The sequence below is a fragment of the Tiliqua scincoides genome, chromosome 3, assembly GCF_035046505.1.
Source record: "Tiliqua scincoides isolate rTilSci1 chromosome 3, rTilSci1.hap2, whole genome shotgun sequence".
Lineage (NCBI taxonomy): Eukaryota > Metazoa > Chordata > Lepidosauria > Squamata > Scincidae > Tiliqua > Tiliqua scincoides.
This window is the reverse complement of record NC_089823.1, coordinates 99,095,923-99,120,514: the sequence shown is the minus strand read 5'-3', so window position 1 is coordinate 99,120,514 and position 24,592 is coordinate 99,095,923. Positions and strand designations below refer to the sequence as shown.

The window sequence follows — 24,592 nt, the reverse complement described above, 5'->3', positions numbered from 1 at the left end:
AAAGCAATGCAAGATTGAGGAAGATCTGGGGGGATGTGATTATGGCATAATGTCACTTGCAGAATGCCATGCTCTGCCAGGTAAGCATCACACCAGGTAGCACTCACCCCAGGGATGCCTCTGGTATAAACCTTCTGATCTTCTACATAAAGACTCCTGCTGACCTGGTAAATGTCTGCATCAAATCTACAAGCTGATTTCTCCTGGCCTACCCTTATACACATTATTACAGAATTGAAGAGACAGCTGTAAAAAAATAAACAACCCTGTAGATCCTGTAGGCTGATCTATGCCACCCTCAATAAGACACAGAAAGATTTTCTCCATGGAATGTTAATTCATGACAGCCTATTGCCTCTTTTTCTGCAATTTTACTTCTTCGTATCGATTCTTACAGAGGCTGTGTTTAAAGCATTCCAATCTGAGAAGCTGAAAGACATATCAAAGGCAGCACAATTCAGGGTTTCAATTTGCATATGCGATGACACGAGTGAAAAGCTTGCTGGTGATCAATAAAACCATTTTTACTACCATTCACAAAACTCAAAATGCCAATCCTGGACAGAGTTAAGTGGCGTGGAGGAAAAATGGACTTCTGGCATGAAGGTGACCCAGCTTAGTGAGAGAAAACAGATGCCATATGCAATGAGAGAACACCAATATAGTTGGGGCAATGTGATATACACTCAGGTCTAGAGAATACATGGGTAATTTTTTTTTAAGTAGCAATATACACCTTAGCTGTTAGAAAGTAGTAAATTGCTTTTCAAAATATATATCTCCAGGGGACTCCTGGACATTGGTGCCTGAGAACTCCAGCACTTCTGCCATGTATTCCCTGTGCATTGCACATGCCCGATCTCGTCTGATCTCGGAAGCTAAGCAGGGTCAGGCCTGGTTAGTACTTGGATGGGAGACCGCCTGGGAATACCAGGTGCTGTAGGCTTATACCATAGTCTTTCGAGACTGAAGGTTGCCAAACAACGAACCAACCAACCAACAAAGGGGATGTGCTCTTCCCCTCCCTGGGTTTGTCCTCACCTTTGGGGAAGCATAGGATTGGGTTGTAAGCAAATGAGGTTGCCCCAGAAAACTCTGGTTCAAATCTGACCTCAGGTATTAACTCACTGGGAGCACCATCCTATGCATTTTCCACTCAGAAATAAGTCCCACTGTGTTCAATGGGACTTACTCTCGGGAAAGTGTGTATAAGATTGCAACCAGGCAGCCCAGTCCTAAGTCTGGCAGCACCCAGGGTTCCAGAAGCACTGAAATTGCTACTGCTGTATCCTGTGGGTGCCAAGCTAGTGCCGGGAGTCTTCTCAGGTTAAGGGAGCATTTGGTCCCTTACCCTGGGTAATGCAGCCACAGCACCCATGGGTCCCCTCAAAAGCAGACACAAGGCCTGTGTTGGGCTGCCCTGACTGGAAGGGTGATTAGCCTGCACCGTCTCCGCCCTCCTTCTGGGTCTGATCTCCCCCCTCCCTGTTCCACCCACTCACCACCTCCCCCCCCCCCGAGAAGATTTAGAAGACCTCCTGAGAAGACTTCCCCTAGCACTGGCAGCCCCTCCTTCCAGGTGCCACAGGAGTGCCTTATGACATGTTTGTGACCCACAACACTGGCTCTGGAGCTCAGTGCCTGCACTAAGAGGAGTTAGGATTGGGCCCAAGTAACTTTTACCAAGTAACTGATCTCTACAATGCAGACAACATTGGTCAACCATCAAGTACTGTAAGAATTATTGAGATGATGTAGGTAAATGGTATGAACACTAAGTAAAAGTGCTTTATAAAATATGAAGATGATGATTGCCAGTGTTCTTCTTTCTAGGCCGAGTAGCATTGTTTCCAATATTGAATAAATAATCTAATCTATTAGATGCATAATAAAATGTCTGGCACTTTTGCAGGCCTTTTTGCTGAAACGGTGCTTAAGCGTTACAAGACGACTGTGCCAGGGAAACATGTATTTAGCAAATAAAAGGAAAAAAAAAACAAAAACTAAAATACATTGTTGAGTGCTTAGGGGAGAAAAGTTCACCTCCTAATCAAAGTCATTAAGATAAATACCTGCAGTTACTGGAAGCAAAGGCATTCATAAATCAGAATCATATCTCCATAAAAAAAAGTCAACGTTGGTTTCATGCCACAGTGTTTCAGACCCTCTTATCATCAGCATGCTAGATGGAGAAAAAGAAAGTGCTTTCAGAGCTGGGAAGCAGGAGTGACATGGAAGAGCCATCAGGTTGAGCACTGAGGTTGGCTCTTCTTATGTTCTTATGGTTGGTCTGTGGAACTCCTTGCCACAGGATGTGGTGATGGCGTCTAGCCTGGACGCCTTAAAAAGGGGATTGGACAAGTTTCTGGAGGAAAAATCCATTAGGGGTTACAAGCCATGATGTGTATGCGCAACCTCCTAATTTGAGAAATGGGCTATGTCAGAATGCCAGATGCAAGGGAGGGCACCAGGATGAGGTCTCTTGTTATCTGGTGTGCTCCCTGGGGCATTTGGTGGGCCGCTGTGAGATACAGGAAGCTGGACTAGATGGGCCTATGGCCTGATCCAGTGGGGCTGTTCTTATGTTCTTATGAGGGCCTTTGTCCATTAAAGGGCTCACCTGGCTGGCTGACTCCTGAACTCAAAGTTCCAGTGGCAACGGCCATGCCCAATGCACTATTTGGAGTGGGCAGGGCAATTATGGGTGGTCCAGAGCAGGGCTTTGCCACGGGATCTCAAGCAAACTGGTACCTTCAATGAGAGTGATGGGAGGAACAGGGACAGCTAGGAGTGTAGAGAAAAGGATACACCAATTACTTACGCTCCCCCCTCCCCCAGCATTTAGTAACATTGAAGGCTATTCTAAATAAGTCAGAGGATAAAACAAACAATTTACGAAAATAAAACTTGTCCACTCACTCCATAGCATACAATCAATTGAAACACAACAGGTTTAAGAAATGCAGCCCAACGGAACCATGGTCAGGAAAAAAGAGAATTTACATTTGGATTTCTTTTAATTTTCAGCTTGCTTTTCTCATTAAACATTATCCTGTACTAGGAATCTCCCCCCCCCCCAGTTTTCCTCCAAGTCAGCAACTGCCCATTGATCCTAAGACTAAAATATATACAGTTTTGTTCGTCAAATCAGATAAGGCGGCTTGGAGACAATATTAAAGAAACCTGAGCTATTGATCGTTTGATTAAGCCAACACCAAATGCGAACATGGTTTTGCTGTTGAAAAAATGTCCTGACAGGTTTAGGAAAAAGAAGAGATGGGGTAGGGTGGGGGGGGGGAGATCTACAGAAGGAGTTGCTGAGCAGTTATTTTATCATTATTGTTGTTCCTTTGGTTTCTCTTTTGTTTGCATAATTCCCTCTGGGTCCTAGAGCCAGGGCTTTTTTTCTAATGGAACGCACCCAAACGCTGTTCCGGCACCTTTTTATGCACCTTTTTGTTGGGCTGCCCTCGCAACAAGCAGCCACCATGCTCAGCTCCACCTCCCAGCCTGGCACCTGCCTCCCTCTCTCCCCTCGAAAGCACAGCCACTGAATGAAGGTCCCCCAGCCTCCCCTGCCCAGCCCAGCACAACCCCCCCCATAGGGCTCCTCTTCTTCTCCACCCCAACCTTTCCCAGGCAGGCTTCCTCCTGCACCAGGCAACTCTGGCTGACAAGTGCGAGGGTGCAGTGAGCCCCGTTGACTCTAATGGGACTTACTTCTGAGGGGACAGGCAGAGGAGGGGCTCTGAGGCTGCAGTCCTTTCCACACTTTCCTGGGAGGAAGCCCCACTGCCTCTAATGGGACTGACTTCTAAGTAGACAGCCATAGGCTTTGGCTCTGAGGCTGCAGTCCTCTCCACACTTTCCTGGGAGGAAGCACCATTGACTCTAATGGGAATGACTTCTCAGTAGACAGGCACAGGATTGGGACCTGAGGCTGCAGTCCTATCCACAGTAAGCCCCATTCACTATAATGGAACTTACTTCTGAGTAGACAGGCACAGGATTGGACTCTAAGTCTGCCATCCTATCCACAGTAAGCCCCATTCACTAAAGTGGACTTCTGAGTAGACATGCATAGAATTGGGCTCTTAGGTTGCAATCCTAGGCACTTTCCTGGGAGGAAGCTCCATTGACTAGAACGAGACTTACTTCAGAGTAGACATACCTAGGATTGGGCTCTTAATCCTGGCAGAGATATATATCTGCACCCGTTTTCACATGCTAAGGGCAGGTGAAAAGGGATTCTACGTGTGTACAACACACTGTCCAGCCTTGCCAGAGATCCTCCCCCACAAGCATGCCCTCCGCCAGCCAGTGTTTGCAGCTCCTCTCCAGCAATGCACAGCAGCTGCTCAGGGCAGCAGAGAACATACAATTGCATGCCAAGCACCTTCCCAAAGACACAGAGTATTCTGATACCTGAATTAAACCATATTTAATCGCTTGTTTGCAAACGTAGCTGTTTCTGTGTGCACCTAAGGACCCCTCTCGTGTAAGAATTCCTTTTTTGTTCTTACTCCCACAGTTGCTTAGAGTAATTTTACTACATGGAACTCATGTAAGCCATTTTCCGGAATCCATTCATTGCTTCCTCTCCTTGAAGTAGTGCCACACTACATACTACACGCTACAAGTGCACCTGTACAGTATTTTTCCCCATGTGCAGAAAAAGTAGCTAGGGGGAAGGGGATGTGGAGATTGACAGCCCGATCCTATGCATGTCTACTCAGAAGTAAGTTCATCTTTAGGAGGCAAGCACATAAAAAATATTTTATTTCTCCAATAAAAAATAGTTTAAAAATAAATAAAAGATTAACAAGTTGTGAGTTCCTGCACCTTTTTTTTTTTTTTTACAAAAAAAGCCTAGAGCCTTCATGCTTCATTTACAAGTGGTTCTGAAATCTTCATCTTGAAATTGAGAAGATAAAAGATACCTTCAGAATTGAGCAGTGAGCGCTTGGGGGGCAAGTGAATTCCTTCATGATTATAAGTTGAGGAGATTGATGGCAACGAGCTCTTAACATGATATTAGAATTCTCCCCTTAGCTCTGTGCTGAGTTGATGTTTTATTTATTTATTTTTACAAGGTTCTCAGTATACCTACTGCCACCAATAGGCTTTTTTAAAAAAATCACCACAAAACTCAAGACATTTGACATTTTTATGGAGCTGAATCATAAGTACTACCAATACTGGCTGTCTCTATATTTATTTTATGCTACCTGCAATCATATTTGTTTCTTTTGACAGCTGGCAATGTCTTTCACCAGGTCAGGTTTTCCAATAATGAATATGTTTTGGAATTTGAAAGAGGTTATTCCTATGGTGTCTTCATTTTCTTTAGGTCTCCTGCCTCAGACACCAGATGGTCCAGCTGAAAGTGACTATAGTTTGGTTTTTGGGGGGAGAGGGACAGATTCTCGTCATATGAAATATCACAGCTGGACTTCCAAAGTTGTAGGCGTCTCTCTCTGAAAACTGACCTGACCTCCCATTGCTCATCGTCCCCTTTCATCACTGTTAGATCTGTCTTCTGGTACGGTTCAGAATCCAAAGACTGCAAGAGATCTGAAAGTTATTTTGTGCACCAACATAGTGATATAAGGGTCTAGTTCCTGACAGATTCGCCTGGAAAGCTCATCTATGATCTATGAAAGTACAATCTATGATCAGTAATAGTGTGCCACAAGCAGAGAATGGGAAGACTAAACTGCCCCATGACAAGAGTGGCAAGCACAATCCTATGCATGTCTACTCAGATTTAAGCCCCATGCATCAGAATGGAATGCAGGGTTTATACCCAGGTCAATGCGCATAAGATTGCAACCTAAGGCTGCAACCGTTTCCACAGTTACCTGGGAGTAAGGCCTGCTAAATATAATGGGACTTACTTCTTAGTAGACACACATAGGCTTGGGCTGTTACCAACTCAGAGAACTGTTCTGGCCCCCACCGTTGCCAGCTGAACCTGGAGTATCTTTTTCCCCCCCTCAGTATCTCAGTACATCAGTAGATGATGTGGTGGTGAGTTACATCCTGACCATACAATATGTACAGTAAAGTAGCAGACCTCAGTACAGGACTGCTGGTGTATTCGGCATAGTTGGTGCCAAGTAGAGATACACAAGCAATGTTCAAGACGAACACTCACAAGAACTCAAACCTTTGTGAGCTCCTGATTCGACTGCTTGCAAAAGGAACAAAGGAGCCCACAGAGTGCTGTCTCTATTGTTACCACTTCCTTCCTCCCCCTCCCCACCGAGAAGGTCAAAGTGGTGACAGGTGATTCCAGGGACCCAGCATAGCATCATTTTTCATCTGGAATTCTGAAGGGATAGTCCCAGTTCCAGGACGGAAAATGCTATAGCAGGGTGTATCTATCTGCTCTTGCCACCTTCCTAGTCCTAGAGGGAAGTACTTGGCTTTGCATGGGAGGGGAGGCTGGTAGCAACTTGGAGAATCAAAATAGCCAGCTTGCAGGAGGCTTCAAGAACAGGCCTGTGCTCATCTTGATCACACTCACAAGCATTTCAACCAAAATGGCACAGTTGAAATATTCACGACGCCCCCGGTCATAAGTTGCTCAAGCCTGACTTAGAAATCTCTCACATATGCAATCCAATAGAAGCAGCCCATTTTGAGTATATAATATTTATGTTCTTAATGGGCCTGTTCAGAGTGAAAGCCCTTTAAGTCTATTAAAACTTAAAGGCCTTTCCTCTTAGGGTGGCCAACAGATTTGGGGGAAAAATGACCTGGTGAGCTCTTGATCCTTTCGCATAGGTTTCTTCGTGCAGAATTCCATAAGTGAAATGTTTTATAAGGTGGAACTAAACATTATCACTGTCTGATTAGTGCAGATGAAATTGCTGTTCAGGGGACAGTTACAAGGATGATGTTAATCCGTTTGTTAATCTTCAGTGGTCAGAGGGTGGGTTATAGCTGAGTATGATGAAAATGTGGAGAAGAGATGGGACAGTAATAGCAGATGAGATGTAACAGGGCAGATGAGACAATAGTCAGGGATGGAATAAATGAGTGGCTTAGGTAAGGAAATATGGAGGAAACAGTCTCAAAGAACATGAGATGGGAGAGATAAAAAAGAAGTGGACTCAGACAGAAGCAAGATGGAGAGATGAAGAGCCCAGTCCTATCCAACTTTCCAGCACGGATGCAGCCATGCCAATGGGGTGTGCACTGCATCCTGCAATGGAGGCATAGTCATGGAGGCCTCCTCAAGGTGAGGGAACATTTGTCCCCTTACCTCAGGGCTGCATTGTGGCTGCATCAGGGCTGCATTGTGGCTTGAAAGTTGATTAGGATTGGGCCCGAAGAAAGCAGGGAATCTAAGACTGGAGGAAGAAGGGCAGGGGGTTGAAGGAAGGGAGGAGGAAAGCAGAATAATCAGTAAAAGCACCTGTTTCCTGTGGTAAAATTATCCCACCACCCAGGCTAGTTGCTATCTATAATAAACATACACAAGACCAAAGGCTTGGTTAAGATTTCACAAGAAATTTACTCACAGTTCATAGCTGCATACATGCATTTTCTGATTGTGATCAGAGCCTCTACTACTTTGGAACAGAGAACCCTGGAGCTGTTCCCTTTGTGTGGAAGTCTGGTGAGGATGGCCTGGCGGGGATGGAGCCCTTGTAGAGCATATCCTTCTCCTTTGATGGTCTGGAAGGCAGAGAGAGTGAGAAGGAACACAGGAAGGAAATAGTGTTAAGGACCACAACTCCTGCCAGAGCCATGGGGTGAAGGTGAGGAGGTCTCAGGTGACTAGACATTACACTGCCCTCCAGAGACTGGCATCCAAATTCCAATAGGAAGAAAGGTGAGGCACGGCCAGCAGGTAATAGAAATGGAAAAAATGGAAATGAAAACTATTGTTTGTTTAAAATAATGTTTATCCCCAGCCACCTGCTTTTAAAAACTTTTTAAAAGTTTCACTTTGAAGTGTTGAGCTTAATTGTGTGTCTAGTCAAATGGCAATTATATGCAGCAACCTGATTAAGCGTTCTAAGCGTTAATTCACATAATGATTAGAAATGTTTTCTGATGATAGCTATATCGTGTCAGGTTTCGAAATGTATGATTATCACCTGCTGATTGTAAAAGTGAAAGTCGTAATGGGATTAATTTTAATGGCAGCACTTATTATAATCTAAGAGTGATCATATATTGCCAATGATTATTTTGTTGTGTCAGTTCCTGATTTAAACTGGTAGTATTTTCAGTCCTTGATTTACCTGTCAGCAGGAACAGAACGTAAAGGAGACTATACAAAGTGTTTAAATATTAATGCCAAACTAGCATATCCTCAAATGCAGGTGAGGCAAAACAAATGATTTTGGAGGCAGTGGGAGAAAAGAATAATTTCAAAATCACTCACTACATATTATATTACAACAAAGTTGTAAAGAGAAAATAGCACAGCTGAGTAGAGAGAGCAGAAATAAATCGTAATAGAAACTACCACCATCCAAAAATATGTTAACACTGCAAAAATTCAGCAAAAGTTAAATTTAATTTTTTTTAAAGAAAGGATTCATAAATGCAATTATAAAAATTGCTGGAGGATAAAATACTGCTTGGTTCACCCTATCCCGAAACAGGGCCAGTCGTTTTAAGCCATCCGTTGTCCTTTGTTTAACAATAGTGCCTCTTGTGGTTTTCTGGGGGTGGAAGGAAGTTGTGTTGATTACTTGATTCCTAGAAAATGATACACTCCTAATATTTCTGTTAGCATATTTAATACGTCACATTCTCTAATAACGCCATTTCCTAAGTTCCATTACTTTCTCACAGCACATAAAGCAATCACGTTCTAATAACACTGGGCGGTGCCTTTCTAGTGATCTTGCAATCGGGTAGCCCAATCTGCTTCATCCTCGGGAGAAGGGGACTTTTGTCCCCTTCCACCAGGTAAACCGAGTAGCCCCACAATGGGGCTACTCGATTCTACAATTACCCAAAGGTCAGCATAGAATGAAGAGCCTCCGTGTTGGGGAGCCAGCCTGATAGGGAGGCTCTGGATCTGGTGGAACAAAACTCCACTGGTCCCGCCTCCCTCCCACTCAACTCCCTCCCACCAGCTTGCCTCTCCCACCCTCCCTCCACCCCAGAATGTCTCCTTCCCACCTCCCCCACGCACCCACCTACCTCTTTGCTGCTTGGCAGTCTGTGCAACCGTGGAGCAATGGAACTCTGGTTCTCCAGTGCTCTACCAGTGCTAGCCCAGTGCCAGACAGCACTGGGCTAGCACCGGTGGAGCACCAGCACTAGGGTGCAGTGAGTGAGGGTGCAACACAGTGAGCTGGTGCGTGCTGGGTAGGATTGGGCCCTAAGTTCCCAGTTCAGCACAGTTATCAACTTGGCTTTTTATACCCTTGTAAACAGTGGTTTTCAACTTTGTTCAAGGAGATCTTTCCATAGCCACACCAACTTGCTTCCTAAGGAACTCCTGAATGCCTTCTATGCAATGTCTCTACAGGTTAAAAGATTCAGGGGCATGAGCTAGGTATCTAGTCATTACATGCAGTGAACCGGAAACACTATTAGACCTCATTATTGCTCTGCATGAATTAAAGGTGGTCCTGACAACCATCCAGTGTGGTACATTATAGGAGAAAATCAATAGTGATGAACAAATTATCCTTCAAAGAATATTGGTCATTGTCACTAATCTTTTGATTCCAAAAATCCTAGGGTTCCCTTGACCACAGTCTGAAAACAGCTGCCTTAAAATTAAAAAATAGTTATACAAAACTATAGAATCAGGCCTAACAAGTCCCTCCAATGCAATATAAATGTTTGAGTAAATGGAAGGAGAGACAACTGATAAGTTGATTACTTACTTTTTCTGTCCCCAATCCTATTCTCTTGTCCTGCTGGTTCCTGCTGGTTCCTGCTGGTGGAATGCGCAATTGGCCAGCAGAAGTGAGAGGATGGTGTCAAAAGTTATGTTCTATCAGCAAACATGATGAGGCTGCCAGTGCAATGGCTGGCAGCTGTGCACACAGGCCAATAGAGAGGCCACCATCTGCCATCATCAGTGAGTCGGCAGTGGGGGTAGGAGGTGGCAGAAGAGGAGGAATCGAGGAGTGTTGCGGCAGGGAGGCATAGGGCAGGTGAAAGGACAGGGATGCAAAGGGGTGGTTACCAGCAGCATTCATGTGCCCCAGCATCCTATGTTCCGCCCCTCTGCCCTTTCCTCTCTTGTACTCCCTGCAGTTCTACATCAGCAAAATAGCTGGCACAGAACTGAGGAAACCCCATTGGGGACATGGAGGCTTCCCCAAGGTGAGGGAATGAAAATTCCCTTACCCTGAGGAGACATCCCTGGTTACCACCCCACCATAAGATGCACGCACTCCCTTCTGCTATGCAATCTCTTTGCTGAATAGACTTGTAAATAGACTTGTAAAAAGCTTAGAAGCAGGGAACTTAGAAGCAATGTTTCTCCAGAAGAGGAGAGTAAGGGAGAGGGAAGGGAACAGGAAATGGTTTGGATCTGGTGCATACTGGTGCCATCAAGATCCACCCCTCCCACTCCTGTTCTGTATCTTGCCTGCCGTCCCCACCCAGAAACCCCCATTCCTCCCCTTCGTGCCCCATTCTGCCCACCCCCTGCCACCCCATGCACCAGCTTACCTTTGTTGCCAGAGGTCGCCAGCAACCTCAGTGCGTCTCTGGCACTGCTGCCATTAGCAGTGGCAGACACAAAATGGATGTCAGCTGCGTACAACACAGCTGTATGACAGCATTACCATTTACAACATCAGAACAGTGTTCAGCTGCTATAAACCTAGTCCTAGTTAGGATTGAGCTGTTAGAATCAAATTCTCAGTCTTAACTTTGTGTATGGGAATGGAGATGGTCCATGAGCTCTTCAATCTCCCTGCCCTACTTCTAGGACTCTGGGCAGTGTAGGTTTATAGTGACATGATTGCATGTCAAGTAACATACCAGTTTAAAATCAGAATAGAAGTATCTTTGTTGCTGAAAGGATGTTGAATAGGAATGAAATGGCTATGTATAAGGATTTTGCAGAATATCTTGCTCCTCCCACCCATTTCTCAATTTTATGTTCAGCCAACCATGCTTTTACCCTTACAGGGTCCAGTGTTCCACTAGCGCTATAAAATGTCCAACTTATTTTCAAACACTACAAGTTATCCATATCTGTGGTGATAAGTATTTACAATAGCATCTATGGTATTTTCAATTTATGTTTAATACATAGTAATATACAACACAGCAATAGCAGTTCTACGTGGCTTCTGAAGATATTTTTTTAATCCTCCTCACTACGTATTGTAAATTACCTTAAATGTCTAATGATTGAATCTTTCAAGTACTCATTTTACATCCACAAGTCTTAGCAGCTTTTGTCTGAAGATCAAATGAACCAACGAACGAAAATGGAATCGGTTTTGTAATCCCACTTGTTGCAAACAAAATTACTTCTTCCTAAATTAAGTATATAATTATGAAGCCTCATTTATGCTTTCTCATGGATTAGCTTTTATTGATCTAATTAAGGTGCAGCTTAAAATTACTTACTAGTCAACCTGATGGGGCTGGCTGTAATTTATAATTTTACATTCAAATGAATGGAAGGGAATTGTTCAGATGTTTGCCTGAAAGAAGAGCCTGGAAAATGATCAAGAACTGTTGGGTTGTGTATGTGGCCTGATAAATATGGAATAAGTCCTTCTGAAAGGAAATGGGTAGAGGAAGTCAACTAATATGAATTCATAAAATATTTTAAGCTATGATTCATATTATTACTTTGGGATGCAGTTTATATACATTCTGTGGCAATTAAAGACTAGGAACATATAAGTAGTTATGTTCCATTGAGCCAACATTTCACACAAATATTTTTTTTTTTAAATCTATGATCATGTAGCAAGCAATAGGCTCAATTCAGTTAAAGTCAGTCATGACAAGCAGCCTTGTCCTACATAACTCCCCATGTAGTGGTGTAGCAACACCAATGGGGCATGAGCTGTATCACATGAAGGGGTTTCAGACCCCAAAGTTCTGTTCCCTTTGTTCCCTTGCCCAGGAGTAAGCCCGCGCTACCTGAGTGGATCTACTTGGACCTGCGCCATCTACTTTGCTGGCACAAGTCCATGTGGATCTGGAAAGGTGGGTCATGGCCAGGAAGGGATAGGATATCATTGACACAAGTGTCCCATTCCCAACCTTAATCTGCCCTCCTCCCTACCCTGATCTCCACCCTGTTCCTCCCCTTCCCTTCCTCCCTCCTTCCTTCCCACCCCCATGCTGACTTACTGACACTAGGGGACATGGATGGCCTGCTGGTGTGCAGGCTTAGCTACTCACCACTTCTGGTGGTGGCCGGGCCTCACAGAATGGTGTGCCACGCTTTGCAATAGCCCCATAATATGCTGGTGGAACGCTAGTTCCGGCAGTCTACAACAGATGAAACAAGTTAATAGCAGCCTAGTTAAATCTTATTAGTTTCAATCAGACATACTCCCTAGATACTAGGCTTAGCGTCTCACATCCCTTTATCTGGATCAGGTGTAATGTGCATCTTGCCTTGATACTTTCAAAAAGTCATCAGCAGTTCAATTGAGACTCCGTAGAGCTGTATTTTGTGATAGCCACCATTTTTTGACCTTCAATCTCTCTCTTCCCCCCATTCATTTATTTGTCCATTCATTCCTAAGGAATGATATTTTCTGATGCATGCGCAGCACCTGTATATAGCTTGACCCCAGAGTTCTCACCTGTTCCCCCTACCCCAACAAAAGGCTAGAAATGATTGCTTCCCAAGTCTTCATTTTTTTTTGTTACAACTATGTAGTTGTCAAGTGAATTTATATTTGGGTTGATATAGTGAAATAACACTGAACTCAAGAGAGAGGGGGGCTGACATCACCTGAAAATGTGTACCATTCAATGTTTGATACTGACATTTTGCAATCTAGAAAATCCCACTAAAATATTTAAATCAAAATCAAAGAAATATTTATTTGAAAGGCAAGCAGTTGCAATGAATAACAATTCATTGCACAATGCTGTGGGCTAATTTGCAAGATCCAAAGAGTTCATATAAATGATTAACAAAAGACGATAGAGATACTTGCATTTTTCTGGTCTAATCAGAGTGTTGAATATGTGTTGAGTGGTCACATGTCTGAACATATTGACTTTGATATTAGGCGAGTCTCTTTGTGGACACATCTATCACAGTCCATTAAGATGGGCGTGCTGGTTTATCCCTCAGCAATGATGAATATTAATGGACTTTGAGTCAATATTTTGAAGAAGATTAGAAGATAAACTACAGGGCTTTTACTCTGAAGGCGAGATTCAATTGTGGCCTATAATAAGACTTCATTAGCCCTAATGGGGAACATGAGAAAACTGTGGACGTATAGGATTAGTCCTTTTCTTCGACATCCTTTTGTAAATACCTGCTACTTGTTTAGCCTTTTGGGAAACTCAAAAGACAAAGGATTAGAGGAGTGAGCTATTGAAATGCCACGCACACCTCTTTCACATTATGTATTGATTGGGCTGTTTTGTTCAGTATAAGGGGTGTGGACACTCTAAGCCCTCTCCTTAATAATGGTAACTTACGGGCAACAGCTGCAAGATTTGTGTCTGATATAAACAACTAATATGAAGGACTTCCTAAAGGAAGTAACTCCTATTGAGCACGGGTGGGCAAACTCCAGCCCGGGGGGCCATTTGCGACCATCGGGGTCCTCCAATCCAGGCCACAGGGAGCCCCCAGTCACCAATGAGCCTCTGAGCCATCAACGACTGCTGGAGCCCGCGCTGGCCCACGACTGCTAGTTGCAACTACCAGAAACAAGCTGCAGGTCGAGTTATAGCAAGACCTTTTATTGTCTCCATATGTTTTCTGCTTCTCCCTGGGCATTATTTTACCCTCTCCCATTGCCTTTGAACAACTTATGTGTCCATATGTGTGGCTTGGTCTGAAAGTTTTCACTGTTCAAGAGGTGTGTGGCAAACAGTACATAGTTCTCATGTGGTTCTACATGCCTGTATTATAGTTCTCCTATGTATCATAAATAAGCTCAGTAAATCCCTTCATTCATATAAATTCCGGCTCTGATGTTTTCATTTATGCTAATTTATTCAAATTTGAAATGTAAATGAATTCTTTATTTCCCCGGCCTCCAAAAATACAGTGACAGAGAGATTATGTGGCCGCCCTGCCAAAATGTTTGCCCACCCCTGCTGTAGAGCAAATGCTCTAAGCACACTTTGGTCTAAGATGCAACATCCAGTCAAGACTGTAATGGTGAAAGGTTTGGGCTTTGGTCACAGAATCTGAGAGAACAAATTGTATATAACAAACCAGGCTACCTGAGGACTAGAACATGTTTGGCTAGTGCCGTTTCACCCTTGAGACGCAAACCAAAAGACTAGACAAAGACAAAGAATACCGCGCTGAGGAATGATTTTATTTTGTTATGGTCTGGCTGAGCCTTGAATAGGCATCCTATTCTATGCTCCTGGTGCAGTGCTTGTATTTCAGCCCAGTTCTATGAGGCCTTGTGCTGCTGGAACAACTAGCAGCACAAGGTCACTGCAGGAAGTAGCAAATGGCCATGTACCAGCAACCTGGACGGTACAGTCAGTGCAGGGGGGTGCAGGAGGGAGGCAGGGGTGAGTGGAATGGGACAGGGAGGGGGAGAAACAGGGAGGAGACTGGGGTTTCTGCACTTGCCTACTTGCAGCTGAATGTGTGAACTGACTCTGCGGAACAGCATTGCATTTGAGCATATGCAAGGTAATAAGGAAATTCAGTTTTTAATATGAAATATTGTGATGTCTCTTTCTGTCTTTGAAATGGCAGAAATGCCATCTTTAAAATGAAATTTGTGATGTCTCATTCACAAATGCAAATTGTACCTTATGGTCCTGTCATCCAACCACCCCCTTACAATCTAAACACTGCATTAATGTAGTATTCAGATCACAACTCAAAACATTGCCTGAGAACGGTGTCTGAAGCAGTATCTAAAAACACTGGCCCAGTTCAGATTATCAGTGTAAGCCAGCTCTGTGTGCATGTAATTATTGCACTTTTCCTTCTCCTAATCCTAAATGTCTTGTGCATGTGTGTGATCCAAATCATGACCTCAGATACATGACGACCCCTGATACAGGACCCCTGATAACAGCTGTCAGCTGGACCCCTGTGTTAAAACAATATTCAGATTGTACTGAATGCTATAGTGTAGATAAAAATATCCCTCTCACACGCACACACGCAGGAGAAGTGAAATGGCACCCTGACAGGAGCAGACCTGCTTGCGCACATCAATGGTCATATGAATGTGGTCTATCTTGGACGTATCTTTAGCTTGCCAGCACAGTTGTGGACCAGTCAGGGCCAATTCACAGATTCTCTGAATGTGTGAAACCAATTCTGCTGTTGATTGTCTCTAGAATTTGTGCCAGGACTGAGCAAAGCTCACAACCCAATCCTTTTGAAATTATACTGTGGCAATGCAGCGGGGCCAGTGTGGCTTGCACTGTATCCCACAGGGAAATTTTACAGTCCAAAAGTCTTCTCAAGGTAAGTGGACTTTCATCTCCTCGCCCTGAGGGATTCCCCAGCCATGGCAACTGGTTGACTCAGACATACACCTGCTAAATCACTGGCACAAGTCAGAGTGGATACATATTGGTAGATCTTGTCCGGCAAGGGGAATAGGAAGGTGAATAGGAGAAAGCTTGTACCAGTGCCACCAATCTTCTCCCCCTCTTGGGACCCGACCCACCCACCCCTCAATCCCCATCCTGCCCTTTCCCACTCTTCCCTGCCTCTCTGTTCCTTGGCACAGAACTTACCTGCTCTGACACATGTGGAGGCCTGCACTGGCACTGGTGGGACAGCGCAGGTCTTCCTGCCAGCACCCCTAACTCCTAAGCTCTTCACAGCACTTTTGAAACAACCTATGCCAGTGGAGCATTGGGCTCCATCAGTGCAGAGAGACCATAGGATTGTGCCATTGGGGTAAGCCTCATCCTGACAATTCAATACCCTGAATTGGAGAAGTGTTTTTGGCTCACAAATTTAAATTCTCCCCTGTTCTCTTCCTTTCTTGGGCCAAATCTAGAGGCTTTGGGGGACAAATTTGAAAGAGGGGAGCACTTTCTACACTTGATATAAAATAAATTTGCTTTGTATGTATAATGCTGAAATCAATTTCATAGACTCTGGTCCTGTACACTTCAATTCCTCAGAAATGTTTAATATTTTCTTCCTTAGATCTATACGGACAGGCTATCGCCACTTCAATCTTGAATGGCTTCTCTGAAGATCAATTCCATTCTTGAGAAAGGTCATTTGAAGCTAAAACACTGATAACCTTACCTAAGAAATATTAAATGTCGATGTGGGGTTATTTTTATTTCTCCAAAAGCCGAGAAGAAGTGTGTATATATATTTCATCAAAAGATATACATTCTGAGCTCTGCTGTGTTTTCTTTTGAATTACAGGCTGCTGCTTCAGAGTCCACAGTTCCAGCACGTACAGGCTTTTGAGTATAAAATTAAATTGAATCAGCTTCCAAAACAAGATATTACAAGGCAAGAGAACCAAACCTTCTCATATCCGTCTGCTGTTACATAAAGGTATTTTTAAGTCAGAAAAATGAATTAAACCATTACTATCAATTGAACTAATTTACGCAAGCAAGCCTGAATACTTTGTACTCTTTGGAAGAGCACCTAAGAAAACATTTGTGGAAAGGAATAAGTCAACTCCTTTGCAAATTAGGTATGAATAATTCCCCCCCCCTTTTTTTTTTTACAATAATAGCTGTGTTGCATCACTGAAAGATATTAGAACCCATCTGCTCGCATTGTTAATGGATGTGTCCCCATAAAGCGAGATTTCTTGATGGTTCATTGAATGAATGCTTTTGAAAGTTGATGTATATACTAGTTCGATCATACTGAGATTTCGAGAAAGGACCTCTTCACAATGATCTGGCCCTACTGGAGGCAGTGGAGGGAGCCCTCTTCCCACAGCTCACACAAGAGGTCGAACAGTTGAACATCATGCTGAGAGCAGTAGCGTCGGGCCAGCGCAGGCTCCAGCAAGTCTCCAGGGGGCCAGAGCTCATTGGAGACTGGGGACTCCCAGCAGGCTGGATTGGGAGTCCTCGAGGGCGGCAAGTGGCTCCAGGGCTGGGGTTTGAGCACCCCTGGTTTAGTGGCTCTGGTTGCATTGGGGGGGGGGATTTAGTGAGAGCAGGCTGTTAGTGATCTTGGGTACCAGCTTGCACAGTGGTCCTTGGAGTGCAACTGGAAGATTTGATATGACACTAGTAGATTTCCAATATGCATGACAGCAAGACAGGACAGGATGAATGAAGAAGGAAGAACATAAGGTTCTAGTGCTCAGGGATTTTATAGACCCCCCCCCCATATACTTCTATGGAATCTTTTGTGGGGTAAGCTAGTTGAGGACCCCTGCTAGGAGCTGGCTTGTTCTTTCTCACCTGGGTGGGGTGGCTTGTCAGGAGAACTGTAGCATCCTGGACTGAATTGTAATCAAGGGCTGGTGAGAACTGTTGGAGATAGGGGGTCCTTCTTTTGTTTTGCTAAATGTGTTTTTCACCAAATCAGGAGCTCTTGGGAATTGGTTGTGGTAGCAAGGCAGACATCTGTTGCTCCAGCAGTATATTTGAATTTTGGAGCTGTAAAACAACATTGGAATTATAGAGCTCCATTAGCATTTTGGAGCAGGCAGAGCTCCATTAGATCAATGGGGGAGTCTGATCAAAAGCGTGACCTTCCTCGCCTACGGTTCAGAGGCCTCTTTCCATCTGTCCCAGAAATAGGTTACTGGCCTGGCCTGTGCTGTCCTGGCAGGCACTCAGCACCAAGGACATGTGTATATATGCCTGTCTCCTACACCCTTCAAAATGAAAGAAAGAAAAAAGATTGATCAGGTAACCCCACTTACTGTGGACTACAAAAGAGTCACTGAAGAGTCACATTACATTCAAGAGCTTGAAGAGGAACTAGCAGATTGTGAGGAAGACCTGGCACCTTCAATGTGGCTAAGGTTTACCATATGTTTGGAATGATATAAAAGTTTAACCTTATAACGCTAGAGGGTGCAATTAGAAATAAGGGACACTGACACAAAAGACTTCTTTAATTTAATATAAACAAATGTCAGAGAGCCATAGAACACTTCTGCAAGTAGGAGCTACACCCAAAGAGCACAAGGATTAGAAAAGGAGTACCATTTTCAGAATGTTATTGCCTGTTCCTGTTTTTCATTCTAGCTATCAGAAAGAGTGTCTCCTCCTCCTCCTCTCTTCTCCTCCTCCTCTATAATTTCTCCCAAAACTTCAGTCAATCTCCACTGTCACCTCAGTATAATAGCAAAATATGTCCTGAACTGCCCGGTACCCAGAGGAGCAGTGGTGCAGAAATGGCTGCCATTACATTCAATGGCTGCTGGGCAGCCTCCACCAGCTCCTCTGGGAAAGGGGACATTCATCCCTTTCCCTTGGGTAAGGGAGGAGGCCCCGCAATGGGGCTACTCAACTCTGCACTGGCTATTTAGGTGGTGCAGAGTAAAGCAGTCCTGTGTTGGACCGGGAGGTCCAATGTGGGGCTCTGGATCCGGAGGAGTAGAGCTCTGCTGGTCCTGCTTCCGTCTTGCCTCGCTCCCTTCCCCTGACCCACCTTCCCCCTGCCCTCCCCTACCCAAGTATTCCTTGCCTCCACTCACTACTTCACTGCCCAGCACTCACCCTTAGGTCTGAGTAGTGTGTGACAGGCCTCTGGCCAGTGGTAGCTCAGCACAGAGTTGATGCTGGCCCAGCAGTGAGTGTTGCACGCGTGCCTCATTTGCAACACTCACCGCTGGCAAAGGGCCAATGGTGGCAGTGTAGGATTGGGCTTTTCTCTATCTCCCCTAAAGAGAACGTGCAACATATATTCATTTGGGTTTTAGCAACTGAAGGGAAAGAGTAGCAACCCCCCCCCTTTTCATGCTATTGTGTTAACATAGTTTTGTTTGTTTTTTTTTAATGTTTTTCTTCCCATTTTCTGGCCACCACAATGCATTTTAAAAAGAGATAAATGGTTGTGTAGACTATAGTACTAATTTTTTTTTCCCCAGCCATAATCCCACTGTCTTCAGAGAAGTCTCCTTAGAGATTCCGATTGCTTTATAAATTGTTATTCATAAACTTTCTAAAAAATGTTCATTTTTTAAAGACTGCACTTAGGTTGCTAAGTAGAAGAAACTGCAGAACTATGGGATTTGCGAGCCACCAGTTGCTCCAAGCTATTTCTTCTTCTTTTTTGCCATGTTTATTTCCAATTCTTCTGCCCACCCAGAGACACAAAATTTGGTCATGATATTATCATCTTTATCCCTTGAATTTCCTTCTAGACAAATAAAGAAGTTCTGGCCATGTATGTTTGCTTAGACAGTACAACAAAGAGCAGGGTGGTCTTTGCATGCACTTCTTATCTCCAACAGTAGTTCTAGCCAAGGGAAGAGTGATTTTGTTGTGTGAGTTTTCTTTGTTTCCTTCCTGTTCAAAATGGCTTAGTATATTTTTTTTTTTTAATTGCCTTAATTATAACAAGGCAGAAAATGTCAATTTTAATTCCAAATTAATATTTTAATCAATTTTAAAGCATTTTAATCATGTGCAATTACTGTCATATAGGTAGTATATATGTGTTTTATGCCTGTGGCTGTCAGCAGACATAACCACTGGAATAAAACAGGCATAAAACACATCACACACACACACACAAAACCAAAGAGCACAACTACATAGTCAACTACTTGAATTAAACTTACAGGAGCCATGCTTCTTGTATGAACAACTACATTGAACCTAATGCTGCCAAATACAGATTAAAACACTGCCAAATTAAAATGTTGAGAAGATAGCAACTTCAACCAATAGAACTGAAGATGCCATTGAATTGCTATACAAACTGGCCTTAAAGTGCAGAAAAAAAATCACACACGTACTCCCACACCAACATAACAAGGAACCATTAACCATTTGCTTACTTGCAACTGCGTAGCTCAGTTTTGCTTTCCATAGGGTTCAATACATGTATCAGCTTGGAGGGAGGGACTTCCTTCTTGAGTGTTTTTGGGGCCTGCATTCATCAGATCGGGACAATTCTGGTTGTGTTGCATTCTCCTAGGCCTGATTAGACCAAGGCCTACTCATATCCGTCTGCTGAGTAAATGCGTGCTGTCGCTCAGTTTCACTACATAGGGCTCCATGCATTTTCCTTCACAGTTTCTGAGCATGCTCAGAAGACTACAGCCGGTTGAAGCAACAGAGCTCCAAGGGAATTCGGAGCTTAGAAACACAGTCAGAAGCACTCGAGACAATCCACAGAAACTCTGCAGCCACTTTAATAGGTACATGTAGGTGTTATTTCGTTAACTGAGCAGGATACGAAGTCTTACCATTCTATAAGTCCAATATCACATTGGTGGTGGTTGGCAACCTTCAGTCTCGAAAGACCATGGTATAAGCCTACAGCACCCGGTATTCCCAGGCGGTCTCCCATCCAAGTACTAACCAGGCCTGACCCTGCTTAGCTTCCAAGATCATGCATGTGCAGCAACTGTTACCCTGCACATGCCCGATCTTGTCTGATCTTGGAAACTAAGCAGGGTCAGGCCTGGTTAGTACTTGGATGGGAGACCTCCTGGGAATACTGGGTGCTGTAGGCTTATGCCATAGTCTTTTGAGACTGAAGGTTGCCAACCAATATCGCATTATAGCAGTATGATTTGATTTTTATCATTTTAGACTGCTCCTAATTGCCAATTAATCATTTAAGCAGCTTCCATAAAAGAAATCTATATTCTCTAGAATCGCTGTTTTCAACCAGTGTGCCATGGCACATTGGTGTGCCATGAGTGGTCCACAGGTGTGCTGCGGGAGTCTGAGGATGTGTCATTTGTTAGTAGGGCTATTGGGGGATTTGAGCTCCCCCCCACCAGCAGAGTGGCATGCCTTGTCAATTGTAAAAAAACTGATGGTGTGCCTTGACAATTTTTAGCACCTTGTCAATGTGCCATGAGATGAAAAATGTTGAAAATCACTGTTCTAGAAAGCTGAAACGGGTTGCAAGGAAGAGAATATAATGAAGAGAACCATGTGCGAGAGTATGGTTGAAGATGTGATTGCAGGATAATGGTGGGCTCTTACTGAATTTTGCATATTTCCATTCCATCCCAACCACTACACCTGTCGTGATCACATATTATTCAAGTACAGTACCGTTCTGTTTCGTAACACTTACATTCTCAGTCTGCCTTACACACATCTCATCAAGCTGAAATTATCAAGCGAGCAGCAACAAGGATGAACACATAGTGAAAAATAAGCACAGTGTAGAAAACATATGAAGCATCATTCTTCAAGGTGTCTGTTATTAACCCAGCTCAAACCCAATTAAAAATCAGCGATTTTCTGTTTTCTTGGCCTATTTTCAGTTCTGTTGTTTCTTATCTTGAAAAACCACCTGATCAGCAGAATCATGAGTAAACGAGTCAGCAAAAAGTTAAACATGATACATACAGAACAACAAGGGTGGTCTGGAAGTGCCCCTGCTGAGTTTGACCCAAACGTACCTATTCCTCTTCAGGGCTGTGTTCTGAAAGGAACGAAAATCAAAACAGTTGTGCTGTTTGAAGCAGAAGCTAGCGGTGTGCAGGGCTCATTCAGAGTGTGAAAAATACCGAGACAAGCCTGTAAGCTATCTAGTCCAATGCTGTGGTTCTCAAACTGTGGGTCCGATTTTCGGTGGGCCACAAAACTGATGAGCTGATCTCTGGCAAGGAAAATGTATTGAGCACAGTGGAAACAAAAATGGAGCAGCCCATGTGTGTTTACTCATGAGTAGGTGACCGAACCTTCATCCGCTTTGAAGGACAGGCCAAGAGGAACGTAAAGCCACCAGAATGGTCCAGGTTCGGGCCCTAACAAATGCTCAAAAAGGAAGTCCCCCCTCCAAGCTGATACAAAAAGTGTATTGAGCCCTATGGAAAGTGAAACTGAGCTACATGTGAATGTTTACTCCTGAGTAGACCATGCCTCAGCCCTTATCGAAGAGCAGGTGAAGGGGAATGCAAGTACACTAGAATGGTCCCAATTCAGGTAGTAATAAATAACATTCTGCCAGAAGGCCCAGATATTTTTAATAGACCTGGGTAGTTCTGAGGATGGGTTATTTTCGGGTTGCTCACATTACCACACACATTTATTTATGATTGAACTTTATTACATTGTTTCTGAGATTTCATTGTGGGTTATGTTATTGACTGCTTTTCAACAAAGTATTCACAAAACTGTTTCCATAGCAAAATAAGATTGTGTTACCTTGTGCATGCCTGATCTTGGAAGCTAAGCAGGTTCAGGCCTGGTTAGTTACTTGGATGGGAGACCTCCTGGGAATACTGGGTGCTGTAGGCTTATACCATAGTCTTTCGAGACTGAAGGTTGCCAACCAGATCCTGACTCACAATCTTTTAAAGGATGTAAAGGAGACTGGGCTCACTGCACCCAATGTAGGGGAAGCAGTGGAAACAGCCATTATGACATCAGCCATGACAGTAATTTACAAATAAAGCCCCTCAGCCCAATCCAGCATAACTCCCCCTGCTGATGCAATCAACAAATGGGGTGTGCGTTGGGATTGGATGGAGCTCTGGAGGGATTGTCACAGTAAGGGCACATTTGTTCCTTGGTCTGGGGCAAGCCTCCGCATTCCCAATGGATTTATTCAGATCTGCTTCAGCAACTTTCCTGCCAGAAGTCTGAGTGGCCCTGGGTAGGTGGATCGATGTGCCACTGCTGCTGCTAACTGCCACCTTCCCACCCTTGACACACTCCCTTATCCATCCCGGACCCCACCCTATTCCTCTTGCTCCCTGACCCATTCCACCTGCTGTGGTTTGGGCTGTTAGTCTCATCATAAACTGTATGAATAATAAACTGTCTGCAATACGGCTGAATTCAAATACAGGTGTGCGCTGCTTAACAACTGTTTACATAACAACAGACCACATATATGACGGTGGTCAAAGCACAATATCTCTTGCTCTTAATGAGGCAATCGTGTCTCCCATACCCTGCAGCAAAGTGTCTGTTTACACAACAGAGAGGCTCTTAATGCAAAGAAGAGACAATCTATCTCCAGTAGCCTGTGCAGCCAGCTAGTGTCTGGCAGGGAGTGTCTGTTTACACAACATAGGACTGAATGTTCACTTAATAACCTAATCCCATAACAACAGGGATTGGAGAACATATCCCCGTCGTTAAGTGGCGCACACCTGTACTTTGAAAACATCATAACAGAATTTTTGTTTCCCTGCACATGCCTGATCTCATCTGATCTTGGAAGCTAAGCAGGGTCAGGCCTGGTTAGTACTTGGATGGGAGTACTACTGGGTGCTGTAGGCTTATACCATAGTCTTTCGAGACTGAAGGTTGCCAACCATAGCTCAGAACATGTTCCTCCTTTAAGCATTCTTTGTGTCTTATCACACAGTTGATCCCTAATCCCATATTTTGCTGTTCTGATGGTCATGTAGCAACTTTGGGGAGTCAGTAGCAGAGGGCATGCCTGGTATGTAGAAGATCCCAATTCAATCCTCAGCATTCTTGGTTAAAATGAATCCCAGAAAGCTGGAAAATGATTGATCCGTGCCTGGTTATGCAGTTGGTTGGTTATGCAGTTATATATACTGTATAGCACAATACACTACATTTCAGTATTGAGCTATAAAGCTATAAAGACCAAGGGTGCAATACAGTATAAGGCAGGATGACATTCGTATTGTTTGCCAGGTTGGTTTTTTTTTCCTTTTTTGTAACAAAGGCCTTGCCCTGGTGGGGAGAGTTCACCTTCTGGAAAGTTAACAATGATGAATCATTGAGGCTATGGTACCTCTCTAGATCCTGGCAGTAATTCCTTTTAATACTCCAGTGATAGACTTGAAATACACACCCGATTGTGTGACCTCTTTGCTTTGGTCGCTATTCTTCTTATAAAAATGTGGTCTGACGAAGGTTTTTGTAAATGCCTAAGTGTGCTTGTTTAGTGGAATAAAATTATGCGCAGATGCTTGTTTCTCCATGGCTACTTATTGGTGGTTTATAGTTTTAATTATGCAGGCTAATATTCATGTGGCTGGCGATACATTAACCATAGGTAGAATGGGACCAAAAGAATAACTGCCCCTTTGGATTAGATTATAAATTATAAATATATTTATCTGGCATTAATTTTAGTTATCACTGTTATTAGGACTAAGATATTTTATTACACTGCCGCACAGAAAGTAGAAGTTACATTTCATTGTTAACTGGCTGTTACATGACAAGTAAACAAGTTTAATCGTGTTATTCACCTCATTTACTTTAATGATTCAATAATAGATGTAACAGGAACCTCAGGACCAGATGGCACAGGGAAAAAAATCCCCATGAACTACCTATTTTTTCATTTAAAGTATCAGATAAATATGTTCATTCTCTGCTC

General features: G+C 43.7%; 2 pseudogenes; both read left to right on the top strand.

Moving 5' to 3' along the window:
- Window positions 1-819: 819 nt before the first annotated feature.
- LOC136646522 (5S ribosomal RNA) lies at window positions 820-946 on the top strand (annotated as a pseudogene).
- A 19,708-nt stretch (window positions 947-20,654) lies between these two features.
- Window positions 20,655-20,774, top strand: LOC136646536 (5S ribosomal RNA; annotated as a pseudogene).
- Window positions 20,775-24,592: the final 3,818 nt, after the last annotated feature.